At 38.3% G+C, this 13,607-nt stretch overlaps 1 pseudogene; it reads right to left on the bottom strand.

Moving 5' to 3' along the window:
• Window positions 1-5,248: 5,248 nt before the first annotated feature.
• LOC133256957 (coiled-coil-helix-coiled-coil-helix domain-containing protein 2-like) lies at window positions 5,249-6,021 on the bottom strand (annotated as a pseudogene).
• Between the last annotated feature and the right edge of the window lie 7,586 nt (window positions 6,022-13,607).

Genomic DNA, 13,607 nt, shown 5'->3' with positions numbered 1-13,607 from the left:
ACAGTGTTGAATGGAAGTAGTGACAATGAAATTCTTGTCTTGTTCCTGATCTTAAGGAAAAAGACAGTATTCAGTCTTTTATTATTAAGTATGATTTAGCTGTGAGGTTTCTGTTATTTGGTGAATGGTGAAGTTCCTTTCTATTCCTGTTTCTTTAATATTTTTATCGTGAAGATTGTTGTTATATTAATATAGTGTATTACATGAATTAATTTTTAAATGGTAAACAAGTCTTGCTTTTCTGGGATAAGTTTCACTTGGTCATGGTTTGTTTTAGGTTGACTTGTGTCCCTGGAAAAATGTGTATGTGGAAGTCCTAACTCCCTGGACCACAGAATGTGACCTTATTTGCCAATAGGATCGCAGTAGATATAAAGATGAGGTCATACTGAATTACAGTGGACCCTAATCTAATGTGACAGATGTCCTTATAAAAAGGAGAGATTTGGACCTAGACATGCACATGGGGAGAATATCATTTGAAAATTGGAGTTACACTGCCACAAACTGTGGAACTAAAGTAGGTAGGAGAGAGGCCTCGAACAGATACCTCAGGAACCTGAAGGAACCAGTCCTGCGAATGCATCAGTTCAGACTTCTAGCCTGCAGAACTGAGAGAGAAGAAGTTTTTGTTGCTTAAGCCATCCAGTTTGTGGTGCTTTGTTATGGCAACCCTAGCAAACTTAGACAATGTATTCTCCTTTTTATATATTCTTGGGTTTGGTTTGCTAGTATTTTGTTGAGGATTTTTGCATCTGTATTCATAACAGATGTTGGTCTGTAGTTTTCTTTACTTGGAACTCTTTGGAGCTATTTTCTTATTGTTTCTCTAGGCTTACCAGGTACACCTAATCAAAAGGTTTTGCTTTGAAATGAATTTATTCCCAGTGAGACAGAAACATTACTCCTGATAACTCTATTGTCTCTCCCCACTTTTGAACTTATTCTTGTTATCATATTACATTACTGTTACACCTATATATATTTCAAACCCAACAGTGCATAAGTAATTATTACTTTATATAATTTTATGTCTATTAAAGAATTTGAGAAAAGAAAGGACAGGAAGTCAAGTCAGTCAGTCAGGTCAGTCGCTTAGTCTGTCCTGAGCATGAATGACATGCTGAGTTGTGTCCAAATCTTTGCCACCCCATGAACCGCAGCACGCCAGCCCTCCCTGTCCATCACCAACTCCCAGAGTTCACCCAAACCCATGTCCCTCGAGTCGTTGATGCCATCTAACCATCTCATCCTCTGTTGTCCCCTTCTCCTGCCCTCAATCTTTCCCAGCATCAGGGTCTTTTCACATGAGTCAGCTCTTCGCATCAGGTGGCCAAAGTATTGGAGTTTCAGCTTCAACATCAGTCCTTCCAATGAATACCCAGGACTGATCTCCTTTAGGATGGACTGGTTGGATCTCCTTGCAGTCCAAGGGACTTGCGAGAGTCTTCTCCAACACCACAGTTCAAAAGCATCAATTCTTCGGTGCTCAGCTTTCTTTATAGTCGAACTCTCACATCCATACATGACCACTGGAAAAACCATAGCCTTGACTAGATGGACCTTTGTTGGCAAAGTAATGTCTCTGCATTTTAATATGCTGTCTAGGTTAGTCATAACTTTTCTTCCAAGAAGTAAGCATCTTTTAATTTCATGGCTGCAGTCACCATCTGCAGTGATTTTGGAGCCCAGAAAAATAAAGTCTGACACTGTTTCCATTGTTTCCCTGTCTATTTGCCATGAAATGATGGGAGCAGATGCCATGATCTTAGTTTTCTGAATGTTGAGCTTGAAGCCAACTTTTTCACTCTCCTCTTTCACTTTCATCAAGAGGCTCTTTGGTTCTTCTTCACCTACTGCCATCAGGGTGATATCATCTGTATATCTGAGGTTATTGATATTTCTCCCAACAATCTTGATTCCAGCTTGTGTTTCCTCCAGCCCAGCGTTTCTCATGATGTACTCTGCATATAAGTTAAATAAACAGGGTGACAATATACAGCCTTGACGAACTCCTTTTCCTATTTGGAACCAGTCTGTTGTTCCATATCCAGTTCTAACTGTTGCTTCCTGACCTGCATACAGGTTTCTCAAGAGGCAGGTCAGGTGTTCTGGTATTCCCATCTCTTTCGGAATTTTCCACAGTTTGTTGTGATCCATAGTCAAAGGCTTTGGCATAGTCAATAAAGCAGAGATAGATGTTTTTCTGGAACTCTCTTGCTTTTTCCATGATCCAGCGGATGTTGGCAATTTGATCTCTGGTTCCTCTGCCTTTTCTAAAACCAGCTTGAATATCTGGAAGTCCACGGTTCATGTATTGCTGAAGCCTGGCTTGGAGAATTTTAAGCATTACTTTACTAGCATGTGAGATGAGTGCAATTCTGCTGTAGTTTGAGCATTCTTTGGCATTGCCTTTCTTTGGGATTGGAATGAAAACTGACCTTTTCCAGTCCTGTGGGCACTGCTGAGTTTTCCAAATTTGGTGGCAGGAAGAAGAAAGCAAAAGACTCTATTTATAGAGCTTGTTATATTAACCTTTTTCTCCATCATTCCTGACACTCTTCATTTGTACCTGATTTTCTAAGCAAAGAGGATCATCTGAAGATTCTTGGTGGAGGAAAGGTGATGGTGGTCATTTAAGTATGTACAGTTAAATTTGAGGACAGTTACTCTTGCAGACATGCATAAATGCATTGGGGTGGTCCCAGGGATAGAAATCAGGGAGATAAGTTAGGAGGCAGTTGCAGCAGTCAAGGTACAGGTTCATGGGAGCCTGGCTTTGGCTTGATTTGGGCTCTATTGCCTTGTGTTTTGCCTTGTGGAGCTGGGAATGTCTAAGACAGTGTGAAAAGGCACTGACTCAGACAGAGCTGAGCATGGATATGTACACTCATCAAGACTTGATGCACTGAGGTCAATCCGAGAATGAACCCACGATGGGAAAAAAATGCCTGGTCTGGTGATTTGACGGGCCTGAGAAAGACTTTCCCATGGGAAGCCTCTGTGGAGAACATGATGCCTAGCAAGTAAAGCCCATCCCAGGCCATGGTGATAAAAGAAAATTGCCACACAGCTATGTGTGAATGCAAGGCAGGAGGTGGGAGGAGGGGAAGGAGAGAGTCCTCCCGTGCACGTGTCCCTGCAGCTGTCAGGGATGAGGTTACAGACCATGGACGAGAATGCAGAATTCCCCTTCCCTTTCCCAGGGCAGATGACCTTTCAGAAATTAAACAAATCAATTCTGTGTCCTCGGAGGAGGCATGTTTGACTGCCTTGATTCAATGGACTCCATTGTTTTCAGGTGAAACCAGGTGATTCAATTCATCACTGATGTCTTCCTTAGGAGATTTTGTCTGTAAATTTTTCTATGGAATAATTTTGTAAGATCTGGATTAGACATGCCACTACATACAGTTTAAAGACACACATACACACACAAAGGAAAAAGAGCATTCTCCCCTAAGTGCAAAGACATCGGTGCTGTAGACCACACATACTGGTTTTTCTAGTATACTAGGCAAGCGATTAACCAAGACCTGAGTGAGGTTGTACTTATAAAGGTTCACTTGCAGAATGCTGATGGAGAATAATCAAGGGTAGCAAAAAACAATGAAGTTTAAAAATAACTCACTGTCAAAGAAGCAATCAAAGTGAGAATTAGAAAAAAAAAAAAATACTGTTTAGCACTGGTTTCATACTACCAAGTGGTCTCAAAATCATGTAATATTGTTTGAAATGACTGTGCCCCTTGGCATCCATGGAATTAAATGCAAGTCTTCGCTGAAGAATTCTCTCAAAAGTCCAAGGAATAAGCTGTCACAGTCAAAAATTTAAAACCAAACAAAAATAAGAAACAAACCACTGTGATAAGAGACAGCAGGGGGAAAAAAAGAGTCTTCCCATATTAATATTATAAGATACAGATTATAAAATAAATATTTTCAATATAGTTAAATGAAAGATGAGGTTGGACATATAAACCATTTGAATAAGGAAAAAATATTTTTAAAGTGATCAAATAGGTCTGATAACCAAATGAATGTTTGGAAATGAAAAATGTTGAAATTTTTTGCCATGCCATACAGAAAACGAAAATTTTTACAAATTCAGGTATATCATTTCTGTTACCTTTTTTTTTTAATACTCTTATTTAGAAGTTACATTTCTGTAAGTGAAAGACCGAATCCAATTTCATATTTTCCAGATGGCTACCCTCTTATCCTAATACTATTTATTAAATATATCATTTTACTCCACTGATTTGAAATACCAGCTCTATCAGAAACTAATCCCAGTATTTATTTGCATCTACTCCTGGGATATCTATTCTCTTCATGTACTGGTACTAAACTGTTTTCATTACTATAACGTTCATGATTTTTTTCAATATCTGGTAAGGGCTAGTCTCTATCATTACTGTTTTCTAGCTTTATTCCCAAAATATTAATGTTGGTATTTTTCTTGAAAAAGTTCAATTTATATATTTATTTAGAGAGGATTGCCATCATTTTCCATTATTTAAGTGTGTCTTACCATCTATTCAAGAACTTTTTAATGACCTTTTGAAGTCCTTCAAAGTTTTCTTCATGTGAATCTTTTTTTTAGAAAGAAAATCGCTTTATTCTAATTAATTCACAAACAATAACATCAGAAAAGCACTGTTTACAAGACCACAACCGCCTCTTCTGCCCAACCCCAAAATCAATACCATCTCAATGAACTTCTATATAGCGACTACACCCTCTTCCACCACAGTCCTGAAGCACAAAAGCTATTAATGATTAAAGAGAGGTTTAATGGGTGCTGTCACACTTTCAGTTCAGTTCAGTCGCTCAGCGTGTCTGACTCTTTGCGACCCCATGAATCGCAGCACGCCAGGCCCCCCTGTCCATCACCAACTCCCAGAGTTCACCCAGACTCATGTGCATCAAGTCGGTGATGCCATCCAGCCATCTCATCCTCTGTCGTCCCCTTCTCCTCCTGCCCCCAATCCCTCCCAGCATCAGAGTCTTTTCCAATGAGTCAGCTCTTTGCATGAGGTGGCCAAAGTACTGGAGTTTCAGCTTTAGCATCATTCCTTCCAAAGAACACCCAGGACTGATCTCCTTCAGAATGGACTGGTTGGATCTCCTTGCAGTCCAAGGGACTCGCAAGAGTCTTCTCCAACACCACAGTTCAAAAGCATCAATTCTTCGGCAATCAGCTTTCTTCACAGTCTAACTCTCACATCCATACATGACCGCTGGAAAAACCATAGCCTTGACTAGACGGACCTTTGTTGGCAAAGTAACATCTCTGCTTTTGAATATGCTATCTAGGTTGGTCATAGCTTTCCTTCCAAGGAGTAAGCGTCTTTTAATTTCATGGCTGCAGTCACCATCTGCAGTGATTTTGGAGCCCAAAAAAATAAAGTCTGACACTGTTTCCACTGTTTCCCTATCTATTTCCCATGAAGTGATGGGACCAGATGCCATGATCTTCGTTTTCTGAATGTTGAGTTTTAACATCTTCATTATTATATTTTAAACGCTAAATCAACATGGCCACGAGAGGTAATTTTTCATATCTTCAATTCGAACTTCTTATTTAAGCATTGGCCAATCTGCACTGTTTCAGCACCTCACAGAAACCGTCAAAAAATTTAAGGTCACCTTGGCTCTGGGCACACTCCGAAAACTGTTTCACCTCATAGAAGCAAGGGCCATTCTGCTGCAGCTATGGCAGCTGGGTTCCCTGAGGTTCCTGGTAAGTGATGTCAGGGCTTGAAGGCTCAGCATTGCTTCCCCCACTGAAGCCCCCAGTGATGACGTGATGCAGAGTGTGGCCCACGGCAGAACCCACAGCCATCTGGGCCATCAGACCTGGCTGCTGGGGAACAACATCAGGGGAACCAGCGGCAGAGGGGGGAGCTGCTGCTGGTGGCTGAGCTATGGGCGCTGACCTGGGCGCTGCTCTCATCTGAGGCACGCAGCTGGCAGGAGGGGCCACGCAGGAAGTGCGGCTTCAACTTCCACTAGGCATCTTGACCACACTGCTAAAGCAACATTGACCGGTGCATGACCCTGGCGTTTTCTCTTCATGTGAATCTTGTACATTTCTTAGATTTATTCCTAGGTATTCTCTTGTAGTTCTTGTTTTTGTAAATTGAATACTTTCTAGGTGATTGTTCATATATTGGTAAATTATTGGTCGTGTTTTAATTTTGCTCTCAGCTACCTTACTAAATTGTCTAAATCTTGTAATGATTTTTAAAGTTGATTTTCTGCCATAATATTATCTCACCTGCCAAGAATAGTGTTTTATTCCTTTTCCTTCCCTTCCCTTTCCTTTTCCTGGTAATTTTCCCTCTTTTTCTCTAATGACATTGGCTAGTATTGGCCAAAGTTAAATAATACTGGTCATAGTATGCATTCTTGTTTTGTTTCTGATTTTACTACAACTCAGTGTTTCACTGTATAGTTTTTGGCATTTCTAATGATATGTGTATTTTTTCATGTTAACAAACTATTCATCTATTACTACTTTTAATAAGATTTTTTTTATTGAAAGGGATATTGAAATGTTATTAGATAACCTTTTCAGCATCTGCAAGAATGTTCACATAGTATTTCTCTTTTGATACATGTTTAAGCTGTATTGCTTAATATATTCATTCATATTGATCCATCTTTGCATTTTTGGTATGAGTGTTCCTTAATTATGACGTATATTTGATTTATGTGCTACTAGATTCTATTACTACAAATCTAGTGGAGGTGATGGAATTCCAGTTGAGCTGTTTCAAATCCTAAAAGATGATGCTGTTAAAGTGCTGCACTCAATATGTCAGCAAATTTGGAACACTCAGCAGTGGCCACAGGACTGAAAAAGGTGTTTTTACTCCAGTCCCAAAAAAGGACCATGCCAAAGAATGTTCAAACTACCACACAGTTGTGCTCATTTCACATGGCTAGTAAGGTTATGCTCCAGATCCCTCAAGATAGACTTCAGCAGTATGTGAATCGAGAACTTCCAAATGTACAAGCTGGGTTTAGAAAAGACAGGAACTAAAGATCAAATTGCCAACATTCACTGGATCATAGAGAAAGCAAGGGAATTCCAGAAAAACATCTACTTCATCGACTACTCTAAAGCCTTTGACTGTGTGGATCACAACAAACTGTGGAAAATTCTTAAAGAAATGGGAATACCACCTTATCTGTCTCCTGAGAAACCTGTATGCAGGACAAGAAGTAACAGTTAGAACCAGACGTGGAACAACTGATTGGTTCTAAATTGGGAAAGGAGTAAGACAAGGCTGTAAGTTGTCACCCTGTTCATTTAACTTATATGCAGGGTACATCATGAGAAATGCTGGGCTGGATGAAACACAGACCAGAATCAAGACTGCCAGGAGAAATGTCAACAACCTCAGATATGCAGATGATACCACTCTAATGGTAGAAAGTGAAGCAAGGATCTAAAGAGCCTCTTGATGAGGGTGAAAGAGGAGAATGAAAAAGCTGGGTTAAAACTCAACATTAAGAAAACAAAGATCATGGTATCTGGTTCCATCACTTCTTGGCAGATAGAGGGGGGGAAAGTAAAAGACGTGGCAGATTTTATTTTCCTGGGCTCTAAAATCACTGCGAACAGTGACTGCAGCCATGAAATTAAAAGACACTTGCTCCTTGGAAGAAAAGCTTTGACAAACCTAGACAGCATATTCAAAAACAGAGACATCACTTTGATGATGAAGGTCTTTCTAGTCAAAGCTATGGTTTTTCCAATAGTCATGTATGGATGTGAGAGTTGGACCATAAAGAGGGCTGAGCACCACAGAATTGATGCTTCTGAATTGTGGTGCTGGAGAAGACTGTTGAGAGTCTCTTTGATTGCAAGGAAATCGTAAAGGGATTTGTAAAAGAAATCATAAAGGAAATCAACCCTGAATATTCACTGGAAAGATTGATGCTGAAGCTGCAATACTTGGCCATCTGATTCAAAGAGATGACTCACTAGAAAATTCCCTAATGCTGGGAAAGACTGAAGACAAACGGAGGAAAGGGCAGCACAGGATAAGATGGTTAGATAGCATCACCAACTCAATGGACATAAATTTGAGCAAACTCTGGGAGATGGAGAAAGACAGGGAAGCCTGGCATGCTGCAGTCCATGGAATCACAAAGAGTTGGTCAGACACAACTTAGCGATTTTTGAAACTTTCCTTTTAATACTCTGGAATCATTAAATAATATTAAAATTACATGTTCCATAAAGATTTGATAGAATTCACTTATAAAATTCTCTAAAAATTGACCTATCTGTAACTTTCTTCCTTTATTGGGGTCAGTTTTAATAGTTTATATTTCCCTATTTGTGGTATCTGCATGAAGCTGAACAATATATTCTTATAATTTTTAAAATTTAAGTATCTATGCTTATTTTTCTATACTCATTTTTCATATCTATATATGTGCTTCTTCTTTTTTAATTTATATTGTTTGACTAGCTTTGCTAAATTTTTTACCATTTTGTTTTTTCTTGAGGAACTTTCTCGAGATTTATTTGTTCTATAGTTTTCTAGTCTTTAATTCTTGCTTTTACCTTTACTAATATCTCCTTTTTGTTGTTGTTAAGATTACTGTGTTGTTCTTTTTTCTAACTCATTACATTGAGTGCTTAATTATTTACTTTTTTCATTTGTCTTTCAATTGACAAACAATTTTTGGCATAGTTTTTTTTTTAAGAAAGATTCATAGGAACTATGCTCTTTGAGGATTTATATGTTTGAAATCATCTGCAGGTTATCTTTATGCCTAAACTATACTTTGGCTGGAACTAAAATTCTTAGGTCATAGGATTCCTGAGAATACTGAGGCAGTAAATTGCTACAATGTTGAATGTTGCTTTAAAGAAGTATGAAACAGCTTGATTTCTATCTCTTCCCCTTGAGGTGATTTGATTTTCTGTCTGAAAGATCCTATCTTTGAAGTTGAGTAACTTTATTAGGATGTGTTCTAGTTCTAGTGTTGGTTCTTCCTGGAAAATGATGTGCTTGTTTAAAGGTACAGATTCAAATCCTTTATTTCAGAATAATTTTCTTGAATTATACTTTGAATATTTTTTGAGTGCTTGATTGTTCTGTCTTCTGAATGCATAACTGAACATCCAATCTGTCTTAAATGTATTTTTTCCTGTAATTCCTTAAATTTTTTTTTCCCTTTTCTTTTGCTGTTTTCTTGAGCCTGTCCTCCATTTCTTTAGCTTGTTTTCAACAACAAGTATTCTTCCTTCCTGCAATTTCCATTTCTGTATGTCATTACTTCTCTATATCTTTCCTAGGTTCACTCAGGTCAACTTTATCATTTCTTTCTTCCGTTCTTTAATCAGTGCTTTGGATTTTTGATTCATGTAGTCCACTTTTTCATAGAATTATTTGAATCTGAAAGAAGTTTTGGGTCACAATTTTCAAGTATTCCACAATAAATTTTTATCTGATGAATGCTGAATTTTTCTTTTCTCCTTTGCCTTTTTCTTATAATGATTTTGTCTCCTGGTTCCTTCTTCGAAAGTTTTATTGAAATGCAATTCACATACAATATGACTTACCATTTGAAGTGTATAATTCAGTATTTTAAAGGATTTTCAGAGAGTCATGAAACCTTTCCTGGTTCCTTTTTTTTGTTCTCATTTTTCCTGTCTGGACCAGTTATATAGAGAAGAAAAACGTGAGAGAGATGAAAGAGGCTCTGAACAACCTCTGGACCAACAAAACATTGTCCCAACTCAGAGCACGTACAGGGTTTAATGGACGTTATTGTGAGTGCGAGTGTATATTCAGACGTCACAGAATTTTAATGACTAGACTTGCTAGCTTCAGGGTCACTCATTAACCTTGGCTTCTCTGTTACCTCAAAAAATGTTTTTGCAGAATGTCATGCCTGTATGATTTCAAAACAGATCATGGAGAATTCTAGAGCCATTTTGCAAACCTCAGCCTTTTTTTTTTCCCAAACAAGGAACTTGATTTTTGCCTTGGAAAACTGTTGACTCTACCTGAGCTCTGCAACCATGGGTATTGTCTTTTGGGATTCTTTCTCTGGTCACATTTTCACGTACTTGGCAGCAGCTCCTCTTTATAAATATTAAAGTTTAGGGCAAAAGTATTGCCTGATTTCTTCCTAAATGGAGTGTTTATTCCATTTTTATTCTTATTGTTTCAGATTGGTTTCAGAAAGCAGGTTCAGTCTTAGTCAACTCCAGCTTCTATAAGAAACAGCATACATTGGATGGCTTATAAACAACAGAAACTTATATCTCACAGTTCTAGGGGCTGGAATTTTTTTTGAGATCAGGGTGCCAGCATGATTGGGTTCTAGCGAGGACCTTTTTCTGGATTGCAAACTGCCGTCTTCTTACGTCCTCACATGGTACAAAGAGATAGGAGGCAAGTGCTCTCATGACTCTTACAAGAGTAATTGCATCCATGAGGGCTTCGCTCATACGACCTCTTCTAACATTAATGACCTCCCAAAGGCCATTGGGAAGTAGGGCTTCAACATGAATTTGGAGGCGGGGGACACACACATTGAGCTTGTAACACGGTCAGAGACTTCTTTATTGTTCCATCTTAAAATGAGAGATTGATTATTTTATTATTAAGTTCTTTTTATTTTTCAAACATATTTAAACCTCTATTTCTTGTCCATCAACTTTAGACTATATATATTTTGATTCGTTACTTTGTAACTAAGAAAATAAACGTATCTACAATTCTTTTTCCTTTTTTCTCTCTGTTTTTCTTTTCTCTATTCTCTCTGTTGCCAAGCAACATCTGCTAGTATTCCATTATTTTTACTACACTATGATTCATGGCATTTATATTCTTCTCTGTAACTGTAATTAAGTGTCTGTACTTTTTTTTGTCTGTAAGCTACTCTAAAAATGGAAAAAATAGAAATTGGTTAAATTATTATGGACTGTATAAATATTGTGAGCCATGGAGTAAAACAGTGTTATTGGAGCCTCAGAGAAAGACGCATAATCCTATACCACTAACTCACAGAGGAAAATGTTCCAAGTATCATGTCAAACAAGTTGTCTTTTTTATACTCTGAGAAAAGTATCCTTGTATTTTTTTTGCTCTACATTTCTTGTACATTGCCCCCCAAAGCTTTCAATTACTTTTCTTTTTTCTTTTCAATATATATATTATATAAAGATTATTTATGGTATATACAGTGTGTGTGCTCAGTCGCTAAGTCATGTCCGACTCTTGCAACCCTATGGACTGTAGCGTGCCAGGTTCTTCTATCCATGAGATTTTCCTGGTAAGAATACCAGAGTAGGGTTGCCATTTCCTCCTCCAGGGGATCGTCCCAACCCAGGGATCAAACCTGCGTCTCCTGCATTCTCAGGCAGATTCTTTACCACTGAGCCAGCTGGGAAGCATATACAATATGTACATTCACTATAACTTTATTTTTTTAAGATTCTTTTCGGTGTGGATCATTTCTAAAGTTTTCTGTTGAATTTGTTAATATCACTTCTCTTGTTTTTTTATGTTCTGATTTTTGGCCAAGAAGCATGTGGAGTCTTAGCTCACTAACCAGGGATCGAGCCCACACCCCTTCCATTGGAAAGCAAAACCTTAACCCCTGGACTGCCAGGGAAGTCCCTCACCATAACTTTAAAACATTCATTTTCTTCACCATACTACCTTTTAATAAAATCTATTTTCTTCATGAAGATAACCTTTCTGGGGTCTAATAGGACAGTTACTTTCTTTTATGAGCTTCTTTTTTGTTTTTGTTTTTAGATTCCGTATGCAAGTGATATCATACAATATTTGTCTTTCTCTGTCTGCTTAGCATAATGCCCTCTAATTTCAACCATATTGTGGCAAATGGCAAGATTTTCAATAATATTCCATAGACATATGAACATACCACAGTATCTTTATCCATTCATCCATCAATGGACACTTCAGTTATTTCTATTCAAATAATACTGGCAATGAACATGGTGGTACATAAATCTTTTTGAGTTATTGTTTTCATTTCTTTCAGATAAATACTCAGAACTAAAATTTCTGGGCCACATAGTAGTTCTATTTTTCATTTCTTAAATGTCAGCCAATTTCTTAAATTGGCTTCCCTGATAGCTCAGTTGATAAAGAATCCGACTGCAATGCAGGAGACCTTAGTTTGATTCCTGGGTCAGGAAGATCCACTGGAGAAGGGATAGGCTCTCCACTCCAGTATTCTTGGGCTTCCCTGTGGCTCAGCTGGTATAGAATCTGCCTGCAATAAGGGAGACCTAGGTTCAGTCCCTAGGTTGGGAAGATCCCCTGGAGAAGGGAAAGGCTACCCACTGCAGTATTCCTGCCTGGAGAATTCCATGTATAGTCCATGGGGTTGCAAAGAGTCAGACACGACTAAGAGATTTTCACTTTTAAACGTCAGCCAAGACCACAAACATTGTGTATAGCACATTTGAACTGACATATGGCATGTCTGGTAATTCTTTGATTGAATGCCAGACATGAGAAAAGAAAACTGTATATATAAATTGAGGCCCTGGCTAATGTATCAGAGAAGACTAACCTGCCATTTAGCAGTCAGTAAGAGTAGAGACAGATCGTGTTAAGCCAATCTGGGATGAGCTCATTTGAAGGTAGGTTTCAGTCTTTTGTGCCTACTGCTCTATTTCCTACTGAGCCACACACCTAGAGTGGAAGTCTGGGCAGAATATGAGGGCCCTTCCTCATTGGTGGGCACAGATCTCTACAATTTCTGCCACCCAGTCTGAGGGATTGCCAAAGGATCTGACCGACTTCCCAGGGTCCTAGGTAACACTCTTTCCTTTGGTCCTTGCCCTGTGGTACATAAGCCATCTAAGATCAGCAAATTCAGCGAAAGGAAATTTTTACAGAATATACCACCATTCTTTTTGGAATCCTTGCCCTTCAAGTCTTGTCAATGATCTCAGCTTCAACCCTTTATAAATTAAAAAACAGAAGAGCAAATGGAAACAAGCAGAAGAAAGAAAGTAGTACACAAGAGCAAAAATCAATGAATTAGAAAACAGAAAAATAATGAAGTCAATGAAACCAGAAACTGACTCTTTGAGAGAGAAAAGGATAACCTTCTACCCAGACTGATCAGAAAAACAAAAACAACAATAAAACATAAGTTAACCATTATCAGGAATGAGAGCAGGAATGTAACTATAGAGCCTAATCATATTAAAAGCAATACGAGTAAAAAATAGCTTTATACCCATCAGTTCAACAACAGATGAAATAGACAAATTCCTTGAAAAGCACAAACTACCAAAGCTCACTCAAGAAGAAATAGATAAATTGAATTATGCTTTATCTGTTAAAGACATTAAATTATGATTTAAAATCTTCCTACAAAGAAAGCTCCAGGACTAGATTGCTTTACTGGGAAACTTAACCAAACATTTAATAAAAGAAATTTTACCAGTTCTGACTGGAGAAGGGAATGGCAACCCACTCCAGTATCCTGCCTGGAGAATTCCATGGCCAGATAGATGAGCCTGGCTGGCTACAGTCCATGGGGTCGCAAAGAGTCAGACATGACTGAGCGATTAACACTTTA

This window comes from Bos javanicus, chromosome 11 (assembly GCF_032452875.1).
Source record: "Bos javanicus breed banteng chromosome 11, ARS-OSU_banteng_1.0, whole genome shotgun sequence".
NCBI classification, from domain to species: Eukaryota; Metazoa; Chordata; class Mammalia; order Artiodactyla; family Bovidae; genus Bos; species Bos javanicus.
The sequence above is the reverse complement of the archived record's forward strand: the minus strand, read 5'-3'. Positions and strand labels throughout refer to the sequence as shown.